Source organism: Mauremys reevesii, linkage group 9 (assembly GCF_016161935.1).
Source record: "Mauremys reevesii isolate NIE-2019 linkage group 9, ASM1616193v1, whole genome shotgun sequence".
Classification (NCBI taxonomy): domain Eukaryota; kingdom Metazoa; phylum Chordata; order Testudines; family Geoemydidae; genus Mauremys; species Mauremys reevesii.
The window spans coordinates 40,509,201-40,529,957 of NC_052631.1; positions in this window are offsets into that span (position 1 = coordinate 40,509,201).

The window sequence follows — 20,757 nt, forward strand, 5'->3', positions numbered from 1 at the left end:
GACATGCATAATACAGAGAAATCCCAGGGCTCTGCTGACCTATGCCAGGCACAGAATCATCGTCTGGCTGGCTCTAGGATCTGGGAGTTACACACACCTTATCACCATGGGTGCCAACTTATATGGGCTCCTGGGGCTAAAGCCCCAGGAATATTCACAGTCAGGGGCTCTGCTCCACCAATATTTGGAGCTAGGTTTCTCCCCTGCTTGGAGCGCCCCCCTGCCCCCACCCCCACCTCTCACACAGCCCCCGCCGCCAGGGCTGGAGCGTCCCCCCCCCCGCCCCGGATCTTCCCTGCCTGAACGTAAAGAGTGCGCAGCGCGCGTCTCTCTCCTTTGCTGCTGCTGCTGCTGCCGCCGCCTAAGGGCTACAGCATAACAGCAGTGCAAACTGCTAGTGCTGTAGCACCTCAGGAGGGGGAGGGAGTGGAGGGGGTCGTGCCATGCTTGGCAGCCCTCCTCTCCCCTCCCCTTACCTGGAGGAGATGTGAAGGGGACTTCCGGCCAGGAGACGGACATCACTCACCTTAGCAGCTGCTGGGGCTTCCGTGAGTGTTTGACCCTATGATTTCCCCCTCTGCCCCAGCCCCAGCCCCAGCCCCCACTCCTGCCCCATGCTGGGCAAGGGGCAGCCCCATCCCCCATCCACAGTGAAGTTATGGTGAGGGGCAGCAACATGGAAGGCCACCTCTGATGGCAACCCCCCCACCCCCAGTACCCATCATAGGGGAGGTGAGTGAACTTTCTGGACCTGAGAGGGGCCCTAGGAGCATGTGCAGTGACTGTGGTGCAGAGTGAGTGTGCTGTGGGGGAGCAGGGGGGGAGAGGAGGGGTCCCTCCCCTGGAGCTTGCTGCTGCCAGTAACGGGGTGGGGGGGAGTTCTCTCTGGCCCTAGACCTGGGGCAGCCTGTCTGCACCCCAAGTTCCTCATCCTCAGCCCTGCCCCACCCCAAAGCCTGCACCCCCAGCACCGAGCACGCTCCTGCACTGTGAACCCCTCATCCCCAGCCCCACCCCAGAACCCTCACCTGAGGGGAAAAACATGCAACTTAAATTTGGTGGTCAGTTTGGAGTATCATTGTATTTAGCACAATATTTGATTATTTTACACCCTTCAAAGTAAGTAACTGGTCGTATACAGATGTCACGAAGTGGGAATGTGCTTAATGTTTTCTCTGAAAACTGTCTGTGTGCCTCAGTTTCCCCAATGCATTTCTTAAGGCTCTAGATGGTGGGATAAGGGGGTGTGATTGTTGTAAAGCCCTAGAGGGCCAGTGTGATGCTGTCTACACAGAGAATGGCCGACACCCTGTCTCCAGGCAACTGATGGCCTGGGCCCTTCCCCTGCAAAGGTGCCAGCTGAAGGTGTTGGAGACAAAGAGATCAGGTGACCTCCTGGCCCGGGAAAGGAACTGAGCAGAGAGGAGTGGGTTTGGGAGTGGCTGGAGGTGGTTTGGGAGTCTGGAGCTGGCTGGGGACCAGGCGTGAAGTGCAGATAAGGCGGGTCTGGCTCACTGCCCCCAGAATGGACCCGGCCGAGAGGTCCAGTTCACTGTACCTACAAGCTCTGTTTTAGACCCTGTTCCTGTCATCGAATAAACCTCTGTGTTACTGGCTGGCTGAGAGTCACATCTGACTGCAAAGTGGGGGGACAGGACCCTGTGGCTTCCCCAGGACCCCGCCGGGGCGGGCTCACTGTGGGAAGGGCATGGAGGGGCAGAGGATGCTGAATGCTCCAAGGAGAGACCCAGGAGGGGAAGCCGTATGAGCTTCTTGCCCTGAAAAAGTCTGCTCCAAGGGAGAGGAGGCTCCCCAAAGTTCTGACTGGCTTTGTGAGGAGCAGTTCCAGAGCAGCACCCAGGAACTCCGTGACACCTGGTACCCACCACAGGGGAGGCGAGTGGGCTTTCTGGACCTGAAAGAGTCCCTAGGAGCATGTGCAGTGACTGTGGTGCAGAGTGAGTGTGCTGCGGGGAGGGGGAGGAGGGGTCCCTCCCCTGGAGCTTGCGGCTGCCGGTAACGGGGAGGGGAGTCCTCTCTGGCCATAGCCCTGGGACAGCCTGTCTGCATCCCAAGTTCCTTATCCCCATCCCTGCCCCACCCCAGTCCCTGTGCCCCCAGCACCCCATCCCTGAGCACCCTCCTGCACTGCGAACCCCTCATCCTCAGCCCAACCCCAGAGCCCTCACCTGAGGGGAAAAATGTGCAACTTAAATTTGGTGGTCAGTTTGGAGTATCATTTTGTTTAGCACGATACTTGACTATTTTACACCCCTTTAAAATATATAACTTGCCGTATACAGGTATTACAAAGTGGGAATGTTCTTAATGTTTTCTCTGAATACTGTGTGGGTGCCTCAGTTTCCTCTCTGCATTTCTCAAGGATCTAGATGGTGGGATAAGGGGGTGTGATTGTTGTAGAGCCCTAGAGGAACACTGTGAGCTGTCTGCACAGAGAATGGCTGAAACCCTGTCTCCTGGTAACTGATGGCCTGGTCCACTCTCCTGCAAGGTGCCAACTGAAGGTGTTGGAGAACAGAGAGATCGGGTGGCCTCCTAATGCCTGGAAAAGAGACAAAGGCCAGACTCTGAGCAGACTGTCTCCAGGGCAAGAAGCTTACACCTTCCTGGGTCTGACCTCGGAGCATTCAGCATGCCCTTCCACATCATGCACTTTCCACAGCGAGTCTGCCCAGGCGGGTCCTGGGGCAACCAGAGGTCCCTGCACCCCAACTCCGCAGTCAGATGTGACTCTCAGCCAGACAGTAAAACAGAAGGTTTATTAGATGATGGGAACACAGTTTAAACAAAGCTTGTTGGTACAGAAAACAGAACCCCTCTGTCAGGTCCATCTTGGGGGTTGGGGAGCCCAGAACCAGGTTCTGGGTCTCTCCCCATTTCCCCAGCCAGCTCCAAACTGACACTCCATCCTCTGGCCTCTGTGTCTCTTCCGGACAAGGAGGCCACCTGATCTCTTTGTCCCCAACACTTTCAGTTGGCATCTTGCAGGGGAAACTGAGGCACCCACACAGTATTCAGAGAAAATATTAAGAACATTCCCACTTCATCACAACAGGTGCAACAAAATATAATACTGTATATTGAAGTAGGCAAGTGCTGCTTCTGACTTTCCACTTTTAATTGACCCTTGTAATCTTGTGGCACAGACGCGTTGTAGCTTCATTTTATATCGGCTTACAGGGCGGGAGCGGGGGGGCACCACCATTTTGGGCCCCACCAAAAATTATACAAACCTGCCGCCTATGCTTATCACCACCCAGCAGAATCAGTAAAGTTACTGCTACTTTACTTTGGTGTGAGAGGAAAATCAAGCCAAATCTTACAGATGTGAGGATTTCTTTAGGCCAGATTCTGATTGTTACATTGGTGCAACCAGAAGCCGGGAGAGGAAGGTAGGAGTGGATCATTCCAACTACCCTGTTCCATACACTCCCCCTGAAGCCCTGGTACTGGCCACTGTCAGAGAAAGCCTACTGGGCTAGATGAACCATGGTCTGAGCCAGTACGGCCGTGCTTATGTTCTTAACCAGGGAGTAACTCCATTGATTCAGTGGAGTTACTCCTGACTTCACTGGTGTAAATAAGACCAAAATTTGACCCTTAGTTCATAGAAAAAAGGTAAATGGGGGCGGGGGGGAGAGTGAAGAGGAAAAGCTGAACTGTGGTCATTTAGAGTGGTGATGGTTACAGATCAGTTTGTGGTGCCACATTGTCTGTGCCCGCAGACAGATGAAACACCATTGAATTCAATGGAGCTGTACCCACCGAAAGCAGCAGAAAAATTGGCCCATATTTTATTTCTTCAATAAAAGACTACTTTTTAATGCCAATTAGTGGAACAAAAGGTAAGATTTCAAACTCTGCTAGGAATTAATTATAATATTAGGTAGCTGGGCTGGGGAAACGGGGAGAGAAAGGCTAGAAATTGGCCGCAGGACAAATAAGGACTTTGGCTTGTGGAGACTGTAAAGAATGTCTTTTAAGGTACAACCAGATGAAAACAAAGCTCAGAGTGTCAGCCAAGGACAGACAAAGTTTGGAGTTCCACTGCTATTAGTCCTTCCCAACCACCCCCTCGAATCTTCTCCACTGGCAGTACAGTTGGTGCAAAAAGTGACATCAGCTTGCTCTGGTGCAAGGAGTATCTTTCTCTGGTCCTTGATTTGTCTAGATTTTGTCTCTCTCTTCCTTCTCTTTGTTTCTGTGCCTCCTTCCTCTCTTTTCTTTTGTTGTCTCTTCTCTTTGTCTTTCCTTTTTCCTACCCAGTTTCCTTCCATTCTCTGAATTTATTGACCCATCCTCTCCCTTTTTCTGTCTTTTGTTTGCTCATTTTGGGCACAAGCCATCAAGGTATGGAGCACTTCATGAAGTGCAAAGAGTCCTAAAATCAGCCCACTTTTCCTCCAGGGCCAACCATGCAAAGTGCCAAGTTGTGCATCCTATATGCTTTCAAAGACCTGGGAGGGGAGGAGGGGACTCAGCACCTTCCAGGAGGTAATCAATGCCTTGCAGCACTAGGCTTCAGAGAAAGTGCTCAGCAGCATCCAGGATGGAGTGCTTTGTTGTGTGATTTTCCTTCTTTTAATATTGCCCTATGCAATTTCAGTTGCAGTGATGCTCAGAGGAGGGATTCAGAATTGTCTGAGCTTCTAGTCTCTTTCTACCTTTACACACGCTATGCCTAAGGATGCAGAACTGAGTGACTGGAATGCTAGTTTCTTTCTGAAGCCAGCTCCTGCTGGGTACCCTCTTTGATGTGGCATCCAAGGTGGCTTCCCATTTTAAAAAAAATGTCTCTTAAAAAAAGAGCATGAGGAGAAAACTAGAAGGGGTAGGTGGGGGGGAAGGATAATTATTTTTTTTAATGTCATGGTGATAAGGTGATCATATACATGTTTCTTTTTATCTGGTTTTCTGTTTCTCCTAATAATTGTTGCAAGGCAGAGATGTCAGAGTAGGAGTGATTTTATTACATGAAAAGGGAAATGTATGGCATAGCAGTTACTACCATTAACGTCTCTTTCCTTCCTCCCCACAACCTCTGCAGAGAATTAATTTAGGGACAAATTGTTTTCCCAGATAAATGAAGCCTCATATACAGATCTCCCCTGGATCCTATATGGAAGAGGAGGCTCTGATGCTTCCATGGTTCTATTCCCACTTGTACCTTGTGGAGGTCTCTCTGCTGGTCCAGGCTTGGTGTGGAAGGCGGGGTATGCAGAGGGATGATAATAAGTGAGGGCGGGGTTCAGACAAGATAAACATCATTCCCACTGTGTCCAGCAGAGGTTACACATGTTAACACAGCCTCAGCATTCCTGTGGATCCTCCTTTAACGGGGAAGCCCAGGGCAGTTGCATGCTGGGCAGGCCTGGTGGAACTGTGCTCCAAGGGCCCAGCCACAGAATTTTGATGTGAGTAGTACAGTGTCTCATGTGACGCATCCCCGCCCCACTCCCATGAGCTGAAACTGGGGAAATTTTATGAAGAAAGCCTTACCAATTTTCCCTCCCCTGAAAATTGATGGAAGAAGGTTAACAGGCAATCTCACTGTTCAATAATTCTTTGCTCTTCTATAGCATCTTTCATTGGAAGATCTCGAAGCATTTTATAAAGATTAAGTCTCAGAACAACCCTAGGTATCATTAGCCCCATTGTACAGGTGATTCTTAAGGCACTAAAAGTTTAAATGGCCTATGCAAGAGCACAGTAAGTCATCAAATTCCCATGGGACCCAGAAGAGTGGCTGGCAGGAAAAACAGGAGACCATGTCTCTCCTGCCAAGCATTGTCCCTGAATCAGTGGGTAATTACCATGGATGTACCCTGTTAGAGCACAATTTGGCCCATATACTATACAAGGTCATACATCTAGGAAGAAAGAATAGGTGACTGGCCTACAAGAAGTACTGGGAATACTGTAAACATCTAAACATGAGCTCCTAGTGTGATGCTGTGGCTGAAAGGGCTAACACGATCTGTGGCTGTATAAATATATGAAAGTCAAATAGGAGGGAAGGCAACATTACCTCTGTGTATGGCATTAGTGAGACCACCCCTGCAATTCCATGTCCTGTTCTGGTGTTCACATTATAAAAAAGGATGTTGAAAATTGGAAGGGTTCAGATAAGAACTACAAGAATTATTAGAGGTCTGAAAAATATGTCTTACAATGAGAGACTTAAGGAGCTGAGTTTGTTTATTTAATCAAGCAGAAGGCTAAATGGTCAGTCTGAAAGCACTTATGCAGGGAAAAGATATCTAAAGCTCTTTAACCAATAATAATTTCCTCATCACTTAAAGTCTTTAAATCAAGACTGGCTATGTTTCATAAAGATGTGCTCTAGTTCAACCACAAGTTATTAGCTAGATGCAGAAATCCCTAGGTGAAATTCTATGGCCTATGCTATACAGGAGAACAGACTAGATGATAACAGTGGTCCCTTCTGGCCTTAAAAAAAAAATCTATGATGCAGAATGGAGTACATAGCATCTGTGTGGATGGCTCCAGCCCACATAGATCTCAGTGGTCCCCGGTTTCTTGGAGCCAAACATCCTGCTTTTTCAAAATTCAAGTCCACCCCCACTCAGAAACTCTACATGGAGTTTCCTGACATGTTTCTTTCTTCATAGGGTTCCAGATTCCTTGCACACTCAGGGTGAGATTGTGAACCCCTTAGTCCCACTAGTGAGACATTATTCACATGAGTAAGTCCCACTGGAGTAAGCAGAACTGCTTGGGTGTGTAACTGCTTACCAAGCAAGGTGTTCATACTCTAACCCATAGGATATGGGGAAGGGTCACTATTTGATGTGGGGTTTGAGGCTGCTGTTTTATAACTGCACCATGTAGAACACTAAATAATTTTGCACTGAGAAGTAGACTGATAGAAGGATTCTCTCTCTCAGATTTTTATTACTGTTGTTTCTTTCTTTAAATTTACAGCAAAGTTTGGTCCATTTTCCTTCTGTGGAGCCTGATCCAGATCCCGCTGAACCCAACAGAAGTCTTGCCATTGACTTCAGTGGAAGATGGATTAAGCTTTTAGACAATAAAACAGAAATGAAACCCAACAGCAAGTCTCTATATTTATGTTCATTTCTAGCAAAAATTCTCCTATAAGTCTAAATGTTATATTTATGGTAGTCTCCAACGGTCTATAGAAAGTGAAACCTATGGTCTTGCCCATACCAAGAACTCTCCTGGGTACCTAGTCAGATACTGAGTGGCCCCCAGAAGGGCTGTACTCACCAAGAAATGTAATCGCAAGCAGAAAATAAAGAGTGGGACAGATCGAGAGACACAGGGAGAGTAACACACTACAGTATTTTTTATGAACTCACAGTCTCCCTTACTAAAAGATCTGACCCACAAAAAGATAAAAATAACAGAGATTATTTAACAAAAACTAGTTTCAAGTTTGTGCTATTTTGGGCTCTCTAAATCTGCTATGCAGGAAGTGTTGATAATTAAAGAGTCACTGTATGCTGGGCTATGATGAAAAGCTGCATTCAGATTCCAATTTCACATTATCTTATTCATGTGACAATATCAGACTTTCATACTGCAGGGTTGTCATGAATACATATTAGTAATTCACTCATTTTACTTGCTGCTCTTTTATTTTAGTTAACATAATCCACAAGTCAATTTTCTTTGTAATAAAATATAGATGTTACAAATTTAACATGATTACTAGAGGAAATCCCAAATCACTCACTGCTATGTAAAATAATTGACACAGCTCTTTTCCTGTTGCCCACTGCTGAACTAATCTAATTAGAAATATTCTTGGGAAGCAGGAATAGTTCTCGTTATTCCAATTCTTTTGTATTCTGGACAAATACAGTGTACGGGTGGCACTGCCCCGATAATGAAGTGTTGAGGACGTTACAGCTTCCAATTGTAATGAAAGGTTTCACCTTGAGTCTTTATGAACTTTTGTTCATGATACAAACACCACTGTCCTTTAGAGGACAATTAGCAGGATTGTTTTGTTTTTCTGCACTTAAATTGGAGGAAGCTCTACTCAGGGTATGGCAGCAGCAACCAAGTTGCCAAATGCAGAAGTGGCTTCTGGATGGATGCAAGAGTAAAGCACATTATTGGGTTTCTTTCAGAAAAAGAGAGATCAAAAGGCCTAGAGTAAAATTTTCAAAAGCACCTAAGTGATGTAGGAGGCCAGGGCAAGTTTTACAAATATATTTAGGCACCTAAAGATACAGGCAGATGCCTCATGCAGTTAGAAATCTGGTCCTGAGTCACTTTTGTAAAAGACCTTAGGCTCCTAGCTCATTTAGATGTTTTTGAAAATTGTACCCAGAGTCCATTCCCCAGTCAAAGGAGAATCCTTGCCTATTGAATGGAAGGAACATTTAAATGGTCTCATGCCAGCCTATCATTCCTCAATAAACCCCTCAAAAATTAAGATAAACTGTTCTTCAGAGTTTGAAAATTAAAAATAAAATCTAGCTCTCTCCACCCACCCTTTGTTGTGGGGGCAGAAAGAGGGGCAGGTGTCAGTGAGGTCTCCTGTAGGAGGAGGCAGAAGGCACACATGGCCAGTCCCTGCCACCTACAGTCACTGCCAGCATCTCCTGGCAGCTTTCTCTTCCCCCATATGGGTGAAGTGCCAGGTCGGGGAGGGAGGAGCTTATTCACCCATTTTTCAGCAATTAAAGAGGAAAAATGAAGCAGCCAAATTGAAGCGATGTAGTGCCATAGTGCCATCATATAAACTGGGATAAATACAGATGTCATATATGATGTCTTTATATATAAACCATATGTTGCATTTGTTTGTGAAGGTAAAGGCCAAAATACTTACAGGTTTTATAAGATGAGCAGTTCTCTATGGGTGAAATTCACCATTGCTCAGGGGGCCAGAACAAAGCCTATGCAAAGCCCTCAACACAGAGTTTAAGTTATGCTCAGGTCTCGGGCTGCATGTGCAGGGGAGAATTTCATCCCAAATTACTTAAGGACTGAGTGTCCACCATGTGCTTGCTATGTCATATGTCAGCACCCACTGCTCAGCAAAAAATTCAAACCAAAAATGCAAACCAGACCAAGTCTAGAAACTTAACCGAGGATTTTATCTTCTGGTATTCACAGTCCCTAACTTTTCATTTAGAAGAACATTAATCTCAAATAAATAAATGAAAACAAAAGGGAGATGTTTGAAGTATAGCTGTAACACACAGCACCAAAAGCAATGACTTATATTAGTCTTTGCAAGAGTGCTGGGACTTTCCTCTTTGCTCTTTATATACATCTCCAGGCAATGTCTTGTGTAAGTGGGACAAGATGATCTGAAGACTGTTTTTTGTTTGTTTGTTTTTTTAAGTAACAAAGCTTAAGTTTTAATTCTTTTAGTTCCTTACTTATTCCCTTCCACAGCTCTTTCAAACAACAAAGTGCACTTCAGTTTAGGTGGTCAATGCAGGAGCAACTCAGTTTCCATTAGATTGGGAGCTTTACAGGGTACAAAACATGTCTGTTGGTATATATTGTGTGGGTACCTAGCACACTGTGGGTACTATGAATAAATAATAGAAACCCAGTAATAGTTTTGGCTTTTACTTCAGGCCGGGACACAATGTTGCACTCACCTATTTTTAAATACAAACATAGTGTGCATCTGCATTCTGAAATTAATATTAGGGGGCACTAAATGAGGCCAAAACTAGCCTCATCAGTGTGCATGTGAATTACCTTCATTTATTATTTGTTAAGCACAAACACAGAAGACATGGATCTTGCCCAAGTGATTTTATCATCCCAGACCGTACTGTACTCAGCCTTTACACAGGACGGAAAGCAAAGTAAAAAGAGTTACATGAGTAAAAGTAGAGTAAAAAAGGAACAATCAGACTTCCTTTGCTCATAGGAGTGCAAGGACCTCGCTCTACGCCCTCCCCAGGAGACATGGGAAGGAGGCAAGTCCATGGCTTCAGTACCCCATCCACATGTCTGCAGAGCTGGTTGGCATGTGGTGGAATAAAGGTTGTAGCAGCTGGTAAACTACTTCTACACCTCCCAGGTGATCCATGATCTGCCTTCACCAGGCAAAATGTCTCCTAGTGCTATTCATTTTCCCCAATGAAGTGTGGTGCCTCTTAGTCATCACTGAGCTGAGGGTAGGTTTGACAATAACACATACAAGCACACTCCTTTCCATCACTGTGGATGCCTGACTCATTTAAAGCCTTCTCTTTCCACTGCATCCTGGGACCTCCACACCTACACTCTTCGCATCCAAAGAATCTCTTGTGCAATAGTCCATAGTTCAATTCTTTGCTTACAAAAGGGGCAAGGGATCAGGCCCCAAGACACTAAGATGATATAACCTTAACCTGGGTTGCCAATTGCTGGATGTTGAGCTGATATTACAGAATTCACCATTTCCCCTAATGTCATCCTATAAACATATAGATTTACTTCATCCCCCACTTTAATTTGCCTCCTCTCTTGTAACTGCATTGGCCTCTATTAAAACCCCAGCTGTGACCTTCACTCTTGTGGTTATTATTAGAAATCATCATCTCTATTCAAAACACTTAAGACTTCCTTTACCAATATGAAACCTTTGTTGGGAGGAAGAGTTAAATATATTGAAAAATAAAATTAAATCATCAGACCTTTTTGCCTTCTCACAGTAACTAATGCCAGTCTGTCTGGGAAGATTTGGAAACAGGAACAGATTTTAAAATAAGGGAAAGGAAACAGATCTGTCTATGAGAATAAAGATCTTTTTGATGGGTCTTCAATTCCTGACTCATGGAAATGACTAATGTGCTTTGCAGAGACACCAGTGGAGATTTAATATTAAGGTGCAGTTGGTATGCTTCCATATGAATCTAGGGATTCGTTAGCCCTCTGTCAGAAAAGTTTATAAAAGCAAGCATTCCTGAACAGTAGCACAGATGTTATTCAGGAATCCAGTCAATCTCACTATCTATAGGCCCAATTTTAGAGTCTTATTTTTTTCCCATGATTTATAGTCGTCATAACTGAGTGCAGACATTTGGCTAAAACTACAAGCATGTAATTTACAGATTCCTGAAAGAGTAAAAACAAATAAAGATTTTTGCAAATATTAAGCATAGCAGTGAACATGAATCCAAACCTTCCTTCTTTCTCATTACAGGCAGTCCAAATAGTGACTCTTTCAGTTAAGGTTGTCTGAGACTATCCGCTATAAGACCCTGGTTTCAGTTGCTTATAAGACTTTGCCAAACATTAATTATCGGAGCTCCATTGTACTAAGCACTGCACATGTACAAACATGTAAGGAGAGACAGTCCCTGTCCACAAAACCTTACCATCTAAAGGGACATCGGAAACAGAGGCACAAAGAGGGAAAAGCCACACAGCAAGTCAATGGCAGAGCTGGGAACAGAATCCACGTCTCCTGACTCCTCATGTAGTGTTCTTTCCACTTTTTCACAGCGCCTCTCTCCTAATTCCATGGACACTGTTGTAATTATATAAGTGAATAATCCTGTACATGCCTATACATCAATCCAGTGTCACAATAAACAGCAAAATGTTAGAGCCGTGTCTACCAAACTAAAGGCCCTGAACATTTGACTGTACATTCCTCACACCTACACCTTTATAAGCACTAATGTCCTGGCTGCTTGCCTCCTGAGCTTCTCTATTCTGATGTGTTGCATATCTTCCTTTTCACCTGCCTATTTTTGATTGAAGAAAAAAGCTGAGGCTACAGGTCATGCATATAGATATTATGAGTTCTATGACATCTTACATGTTAATTCACACAAAGCTCTTTGGGAACTACTTACAAAAGGCAGTACCCGAAGAAATGAATTTGCAGCCTTGAAAATTAATGTCCTTAGCTCCCCTGTATAACCAAAAGTACTGCCTTCCAGAGGTGATGATTCCAGAATGGCAGTGCAAAATACAGAACATGCAGGATGTTGTCTCCTAGGCCACCCTCACATGGAAAGGCACCTCAGTGTTTTGATGCATTCTGATCATCACCACCCACAACATGTCTACATCCACTGAAGTAAAATGGGAGTTTCACTTTTGACTTCAATGTATACAGGATTGCACCCTCTTTTTGTCACTCCTTGTCACATTAAGTTTTGCTGCATTAGCACATAGTGTGATGTCTTCTCTGATTTACAAGGATAAATATGCCTTCTTGTGCACAACAGCTGAATAAGTACCATTACATTGTCAGAGTTAATAGGAAAGGTGCATGTCTGCATACTATGTTGAAAAATATATTCTATAATATATTGCAACATTCAGGGATGTTCTGCTACCAAAATAACACTAAACAACATGACATATACATCTGTTAGGAGAATAAGTAGATTAGACATATGTATTGGCATCCCTATCTGTTAAGCTAAACAATGGATTTTCATTCGAAAGAGCGTCTTGGAAGATTAATGGTAATAATGAAACATTAAATATTTCCTTCCTGGGGTGGTTAATCTGAAACGGGGGAAAAGCAATCATTTCACCCAGGAGGGATAAATCCCTGGAGGAAAGTTTTCAGTGAAATAATGTATTGCCATATCTCATCCCACATATGTCAACAAAGAAATTACATGTGTTGTGGTTAATGCAGGAAAGGCTAGTGAGCACAAGGAGAGGAAATGGAATCAGCACAGCGGAAAAAGAGATACACAGTAATATCACCAGGAGAAAGTGGAAAGGGTTGGAGAGATGGTAGCAGAGAAGGGAAGGGTAAACAGTATGGACAAAGTGAGAACAGAAATAAGATGAGTAGAGAAGAAAGGAGCATTCAAGTTAAGAAGACAAGAGAAAAGAAGATGTTTCTGGAGCTCATCTCTAGAAGGCAATTAAAATATTAAGTTTATAAAATATTAAAGGTAGCTTGAGTAAAGGCTTGAAAAGTGCAATATAAGGGTATGTCTACACTACAAGAGTAGTTCGATTCAACTTAAGTCGAATTTGTGGAATTGACCTTACAAAGTCGAATTTGTGTGTCCACACTAAGGACACTAATTCGAATTTGTGAGTCCAAACTAACGGGGCAAGCGTCGACTTTGGAAGCGGTGCACTGTGGGCAGCTATCCCACAGTTCCCGCAGTCCCCGCTGCCCATTGGAATGCTGGGTAGAGCCCCCAATGCCTGCTGGGGGAAAAAATGTGTTGAGGGTGGTTTTGGGTAACTGTCATCATTGAACCGTCACTCCCGCCCTCCCTCCCTGAAAGCGCCGGCGGGCAATCTGTTTGCACACTTTTCTGGTCAGTGACAGCGCGGACGCCACAGCACTGCGAGCATGGAGCCTGCTGCAGTTATGGCTGTTGTCAACTCCTCGCACCTTATCGTCCACCTCTTCCACAGTCAGCTGCTGAGAAATCGGGATACTTTTCAATGGTGCTGCAAGCACTGGTGGACCATAGGGGACGTTTTACCAACATCAACGTCGGGTGGCCGGGCAAGGTTCATGACGTGCGTGTTTTCAGGAACTCTGGTCTGTTTAGACGCCTGCAGGAAGGTAGTTTCTTTCCAGACCACAAAATAACTGTTGGGGATGTGCAGATGCCTATAGTGATCCTCGGGGACCCAGCCTACCCGCTAATGCCCTGCCTCATGAAGCCCTATACAGGCGCCTTGGACACTGGCAAGGAACTCTTCAACTACCGGCTGAGCAAGTGCAGAATGGTGGTGGAGTGTGCTTTCGGACATCTCAAGGGGAGATGGCAAAGCTTACTGACTGCCTCGGATCTCAGCGAAACCAATATCTCCATTGTTATTGCACCTTGCTGTGTGTTCCACAATCTCTGTGAGAGCAAGGGGGAGACCTTTATGGCGGGGTGGGAGGTTGAGGCAAATCGCCTGGCTGCTGATTACGCTCTGCCTGACACCTGTGCGATTAGAAGAGCCCAGCTGGAAGCGCTGTGCATCCGGGAGGCTTTGAAACCTAGGTTCCTCAGTGAGCAGCGTGACCTGTGACTGTTCAGTTTCTTTACAGAGAAGCTGAACCTGCCCCTATTTCTTTACCCAGTTACTGTTGACTATCCTCTGCAGTTACATACCCCGTTCACCCCGTTTCCCCCACTTCCAACACACATGTAAAAATAAAATACATGTTCCATTGTTACTTAACAAAGGTTTCTTTATTAATGACTTTGCGTTAAAGGGTTGAAACTGGGACGCAGACTGTGCTGGGTAGGGTGTGCGGTGATGTAAAGACCGCCTCTAAACTCAAGGAATGACAGGCTCCTGCTCCTAGAGAGGTCCGCAGTGCCGGACTGCTTGTTTCAACGGAGCCTGCCATCCCTCCTTTTTGGGACTCTGTGTTCGGGGGCTATGTGACCTTGTGGCAGAGGAGGACGGATACAGATTCCTCTGCTGCGTGGCTCTGTGGTCCAGGACAAGGACCGCTGCATAAGATCTGTAACCAACCTCCCCCGCTACAAAGTCACGTACCCCCACACCCACACAGAACCTGGAAACCACCTCCCATACCGACCAGGGTGCCTACTGACTGCACTGTGTGTGTGACCTGCTGCTGATCCTGCCCCCGTGTCTGTACCCTGGTAAAGGTGACTGTCCTATGCAATTACCAACCCCCTTCCCCACCCCTCCCTTCAAACACAGTCTTCTGTAAAAAAACATGAGGGAAACAGTAATTAACAGCAAAGTATTTTTAATAATTAACTAGACAGTTAGGGGATGAAACTGGGATTGGGGCTTGGGTGAGTCAGCAAGGGAAGGACTTCTCAAAATTTAGGGTATGAGAGCTTTTGGGTACTTGAGCACTCTGCTGGGGTGCAGTGACAGTTTTCACGGCCCCTGGCGCCCCTCCTTCTGGTTATTTTGGGTGAGGGGGGTATGGGACTTTGTGGCGGGGGAGGGCGGTTGCAGATACACTGCAGGGGGGCTCTGTCCTCCTGCCTGCGGTCCTGCAGAACATCCACAAGGCGCCGGAGCGTGTCCGTTTGCTCCCTCATTAGTCCAAGCAGCGTTTGAGTCTCCTGCTTCTCTTCCTCATGCCACCTCTCCTCCCGTTCGCTGTGTGAGCGCTGGTACAGAGAGAGGGTCTCCCTCCACTGGCTCTGCTGGTCCGCCTCGGCTCGGGAGCAGCCCATAAGTTCAGCGAACATCTCGTCCCGTGTCTTTTTCTTTCGCTGCCTAATCTTTGCCAGCCTCTGTGAGGGGGATGCTGTGGCAGGTCTGGAGACAGTCGAAGCTGTGTGATGGGAAAAAGGGAGTGAATTCCTTGCAAAGATACATTTCTGCGAACAATGAACACAGTCTAGTCTGTCTCTATGAACAAGACGATGCACAGCACCTGTCTCGTGCGCACTCCTGCTCCAGGCAATCCGGAAAGCATAAACTTTGCCCCTGTTCCACCCCATCGCAGTCTCCCCTGACCCTTGGAATTCTGGGTTGAGATCCCAGTGCCCGATGGGTCAAAAATCATTGTCGCGGGTGGTTCTGGGTAAATGTCGTCAGTCATTCCTTCCTCCGGGAAAGCAACGGCAGACATTTCGAGCCCGTTTTCCCTGGATTACCCTGGCAGACACCATAGCGTGGCAACCATGGAGCCTGTTTTGCCTTTTGTCACTGTCACCGTATGTGTACTAGATGCCGCGGACAGAGGCGATTCAGCAGCGCTACACAGCAGCATTCCTTTGCTTTTGCATGACAGCAGAGATGGTTATCAGCCATATTGTACCATCTACCATGCCATTGTAAATTGGCAATGTGATGACGGTTACCAGTCCTACTGCACTATATCTTCTGCTGCTGTCATAGGTGCCCCTGGCCGAGATCAGCTGGGGGCGCAAAAGACAAAACTGGGAATGACTCCCTGAGTCAATCCCTCCTTTATGGTATCTAAAAATAGAATCAGTCCTGCCTAGAATATGGGGCAAGAGTACTAGGGTTGCAGTGTATCAGAGAACTAGAGAGCACAGCCGCTCCGTGTCAGATCATGCAGGAATGATGAGCCGCATGCCATTCACAGGGGGTGCCCCTGCAACAACCCCACCTGTTGCTTCCCTCCTCCCCCAGCCTTCCTGGTCTACCGTTGTAGTGTCCCCCCATTTGTGTGCTGAAGTAATAAAGAATGCAGGAATAAGAAACAGTGACTTGTTAGTGAAATGAAATGAGGGGAAGGCAGCCTCCAGCTGCTATGATAGTCCAGACAGGACATTAAGCAGTGTAGGGGAGAGGAGACCAGCATCCTGCTGCTATGATAGTCCAGGCAGTACAGAATCTTTTCTTTACACATGAAGGGTGGGGGCTGATGGAGCTCAGCCCCCTGTTGCTATGATGAAGACGGTTAGCAGGCCGTCTACTTATGGGCTGATGACGAGGACGGATAGCAGTCCTACTGCACTACACCATCTGCCACAAGGCTGATGATGAGGACAGATACCAGTCGTATTGTACCATCAGCCACCCATGAGGCGGGGCGGGAGGATGCTACAGTACAGTGCCGCAGCATCACGTCTACCAGCAGCATTCAGTACACATAGGGTGACATTTAAAAGAGTCAAGAGACTTTTTTTTTCCTTTTCCTTTTCCTTCTGGGGGTGGGGGTACATTGACGAGCTATGCCCTGAACCACCGCGGACAATGTGTTTGACCGTACAGGTATTGGGAGCTCAGCCAAGAATGCAAATGCTTTTCAGAGACTGCAGGAACTGTGGGATAGCTTGCGTCCTCAGTCCCCCCTCTCTCCCTCCATGAGCATCCATTTGATTCTTTGGCTTTCCGTTACGCTTGTCACGCAGCAGCGTGCTGAGTCTCTGCTACGCCGTCTGTCCGGAGATTTTTTAAAAATACTTTGGACCAGGCGTAACATTACAGTAATTCCCCTAATTAGATGCAGGAGTCGCCGAGCGAGATCACCCTGAGGAGGGTCACTGAAGGAGATAGAGAGCGCATGCTGCGTGAAAGCCAGCACAAACCAGGGGCCTATGCTGCCATGCTCGTGGAGGCAATGCTCCCAGAATACCTCAGAAAGCCTGGCATGGAAAAGTGTGCTACCACGGAGCACCCAATAAGGCAGCTCTCCCCAGGAACCTCCTGCAGAGGCTTTTTGATTACCTCCAGGAGAGCTTCGTGGAGATCTCCCAGGAGGATTTCTGTTCTATCCCCATATATATAGACCTCCTTTTCACATAGTTCAGATTCCTGTTCCATTAATAATAAAAGTTTACATGTTTAAAGCACTTACCGACTGATCCTTCCCCTGATTCAGGGTCCGGGGTAACTGCTGGGGAGGGTTGGTAGGGGATCTCCGTGAGGGTGATGAAGAGATCCTGGCTGTCGGGGAAACCAGCGTTGTAAGCGCTGTCGCCTGCCTCGTCCTCCACAAACCCTTCCTCATCTTCCCCGTCCGCGAACATCGCCGAGGAACTGGCCGTCGACACTATCCCATCGTCGGAGTCCACGGTCACTGGTGGGGCAGTTGTGGCAGACCCACCGAGAATGGCATGCAGTGCCTCGTAGAAGCGGCATGTCTGAGGCTGGGCTCCGGAGCATCCGTTTGCTGCTTTGGTCTTCTGGTAGCCTTGTCTCAGGTCCTTGATTTTCACGCGGCACTGCGTTGCATCCCGTCTGTATCCTCTGTCCCTCATGGCTTTGGAGACCTTCTCGTAGGTCTTTGCATTCCGTTTTTTGGAGCGCAGCTCCGAAAGCAGAGACTCCTCGCCCCACACACTGATCAGATCCAAGACTTCACGGTCAGTCCATGCTAGGACCCTCTTTCTATTCAGAGATTGCATGGACTCCTCTGCTGGAGAGCTCTGCATCGTTGCCGGTGCTGCTGAGCTCGCCCCTATGTCCAACCAGGAAATGAGATTCAAACTGGCCAGGCAGGAAAAGGAATTCAAATTTTCCCAGGGGTTTTCCTGTGTGGCTGGTCAGAACATCCAAGCTCGGACTGCTGTCCAGAGCGTCAACAGAGTGGTGCACTGTGGGATAGCTCCCGGAGCTACAAAGGTCGATTTCCATCCACACCTAGCCTAATTCGACATAGCCATGTCGAATTTGGCGCTACTCCCTTCGTCGGGGAGGAGTACAGAATTTGAACTAAAGAGCCCTCTAGGTTGAACTAATTAGCTTCCTGGTGTGGACGGGTGCATGGTTAAGTCGAATTAACGCTGCTAAATTCGACATAAACTCCTAGTGTAGACCAGGCCTAAGAGTTAGGTCTTATTATCGTACGTTGCGGGGCATGGATCCATGTTCACATCGTACTCTCCATCAGTACCTGGCAGGGTCTGGGGAAGCTCATGATCTAACCAGCAGATCAAACTCAGTGATAAATCCTGGTCACGTGCCACTTAAGGCACATTGCACATACACTAAGAAGATCATATATTTTCTCTGTCACAAATGTACACAGCCTGACTGTCCCTTATGCTACTCCAGTTGTACATTAGTGTAAAAAAAGGGGTTCAAAATTGGGGTAGAGCAGTCGATAATTAGGACCTTTATGTATGCACGCACACGCACACACTCGCTGTGTGCACCAGATTCTCTACCATAATACGTTGCTTTTGTAGTTGTGCAAAAGGGGTGTAAAGCTGGTGGATCTAGCTAACTGGGCAATCCTGCATGGCACAGTCACTGCCTAGCAGGATCCTTCCTGGGGTTGTGGCCAGAGCACTGCTGCACTCCAGCAATCCTTAACTGATGCAATAGGCCTCTGAGGACATAGCTATCTAGCATACAGTATATCAGCCCTGAGGCCACTTTATATTATTTCAAAGACTGGGTCAATATACAACAAACAGCAGCACTGGGGAACCACGAAAGGCTTCTTGAGACTCCTCATTAACCTCACTGCATCAGCTCTGCCCAGGACATATCGGGCACAGCTGAGAACCCAGAAAAACCTAGACCACGAGAAAAACTGATTTTAAAAAACACAATTTTTTCCTTGTTCAATAGGTGTCTGATCCAAAAGCTATTTGGGATCAATAAAATGATTCCCATTGATTTCAATGGGCTTGAGATCACACATTAAAAGTCTTACTAGTACATTGATGCCTCACCTTCAAAGAATATTCTCAAGCCTTTCATGCTTGGAAGATAAGCAATGTAATCAATATTTTTCAACATTAATCAAGGCTAAGAGCAATTTTATTTCTACCCTTTTCTCCAAATTGTGTTGGATTCTTAGAAGCACATCACTGTTATTTTTACCAACATAAGCAGACTCAGCTGAAGGGGACAGAAGCTTTTAGTGGCTGCTAGTTCTGCTCAACTGATAACACTTCATATTTATTATATCTACACAACAATAAAGCAGCAAATGCTACATTTTTCACTAGGAAAAAGCACCATTAAATAACCATCGTTCCTGATTCTGGTTTCTTACCTATAAGTGCCTTTTTATTATTTGAACTGATGATTTCCATTGTCCTGGCATTTTTTCCCCTTTCAACTGTATTTTACGCTCACCATTTCTTTTTCCAGTCAGAAATGTTAATTAGGAATAGAAGAAAGCACAGAGACACTGGATATAGGTTTCATCTTCTCTTTGCTGTTCATTCATCACAGGCAGTTTCTTTCAGATCTATTTTAGAGGTGTACTATCCTTTAAAAAATGCACATAAAAACTATGTTCAGATAAAGTTAAGGGGTAACTACCATGTATACAAGTCAGTAACTCAGAGTCCAGGCTGCATTTCTCTCCATATAAAACTTACCTCACAGTGCCTAGGTAAAACAGCAGCACATGCAGTAAAGAAGATCATCTCACTATTTAACCCACCCCTCCCCCTGCCAGGCACAAGGAGGTGAGTAAAGCACAGTTTCCTCTGTACGAACTCTGAGGCCAAAATTATGACTGGTCCAGCACACCTGTACATGAGCGTGAAAGTCCCTAGCACTACAGATCCCGGGTAGCGCGCACAGAAGCAAGGACGCCTATGCACCCGCTTCCTCCCTCTGCAAAGCAGATGGGTGGGGAGGATAAAGGAGGGAGCCCTGACTCCACCTCCTTCTTGCTGTCCAGAAAAGGTGAGCTGGCAGAGGGGTGTCAGATAATATGGTAGCCAGCAGCCAGTTATTTCCCCTCCAATACAAGGCGTACGTGGAGAAAAACTGTGGATGTGTCTCTGAGGTACCAGTTAATTTTGGGCTGGTGCAGCATCTACAGCAACCCTTGCTCAGGGTTCTGCCTAAAGTCTAGCCATCTGTGGTTTTGTTTTAATAATATCATACTAGTGAAAGATGCCCAAGAGCCTGAAAACTCAGGAATGCAGCAGGTCAGCAATAGTATAAGCTTCCTCACCAATATGCACCAATCCTTTCCCACTGGGACAACTTTTAGAAGGAGAAGTCTGTCAATAAGTCTCCTATTCATCCCTTGGCAGGATAGGCTAGGTGTGGTGGTCTTATGACACAGATGCTTATCCACAAGGAAGCTCAAAACCTTGTCTTTGTGCGCTGTGTTGAGATCAGTACATTGTCTAGCACCAACGATGAATACTAATAATATGATCTAGGCTGCCAAAAAGCATCACATCTTCACTTTTGGCTAGACGAGGCTGGATCTGAACCAGTGACCTAGGGGTGGAAGAGATCTGCATCAATCCCATGAGTTATCCTTTGTTTCTGTGTTATGATAGCATAAAATATAAACAGATGAAAAAATTACCTTTCATAAACATGTGGAATTCACACGAGATCAAATTCTATCTGCTGTGCAAATACAAGATTAAAAAATGTTATAGGGTCTATTTGCCCAAATTATAATGG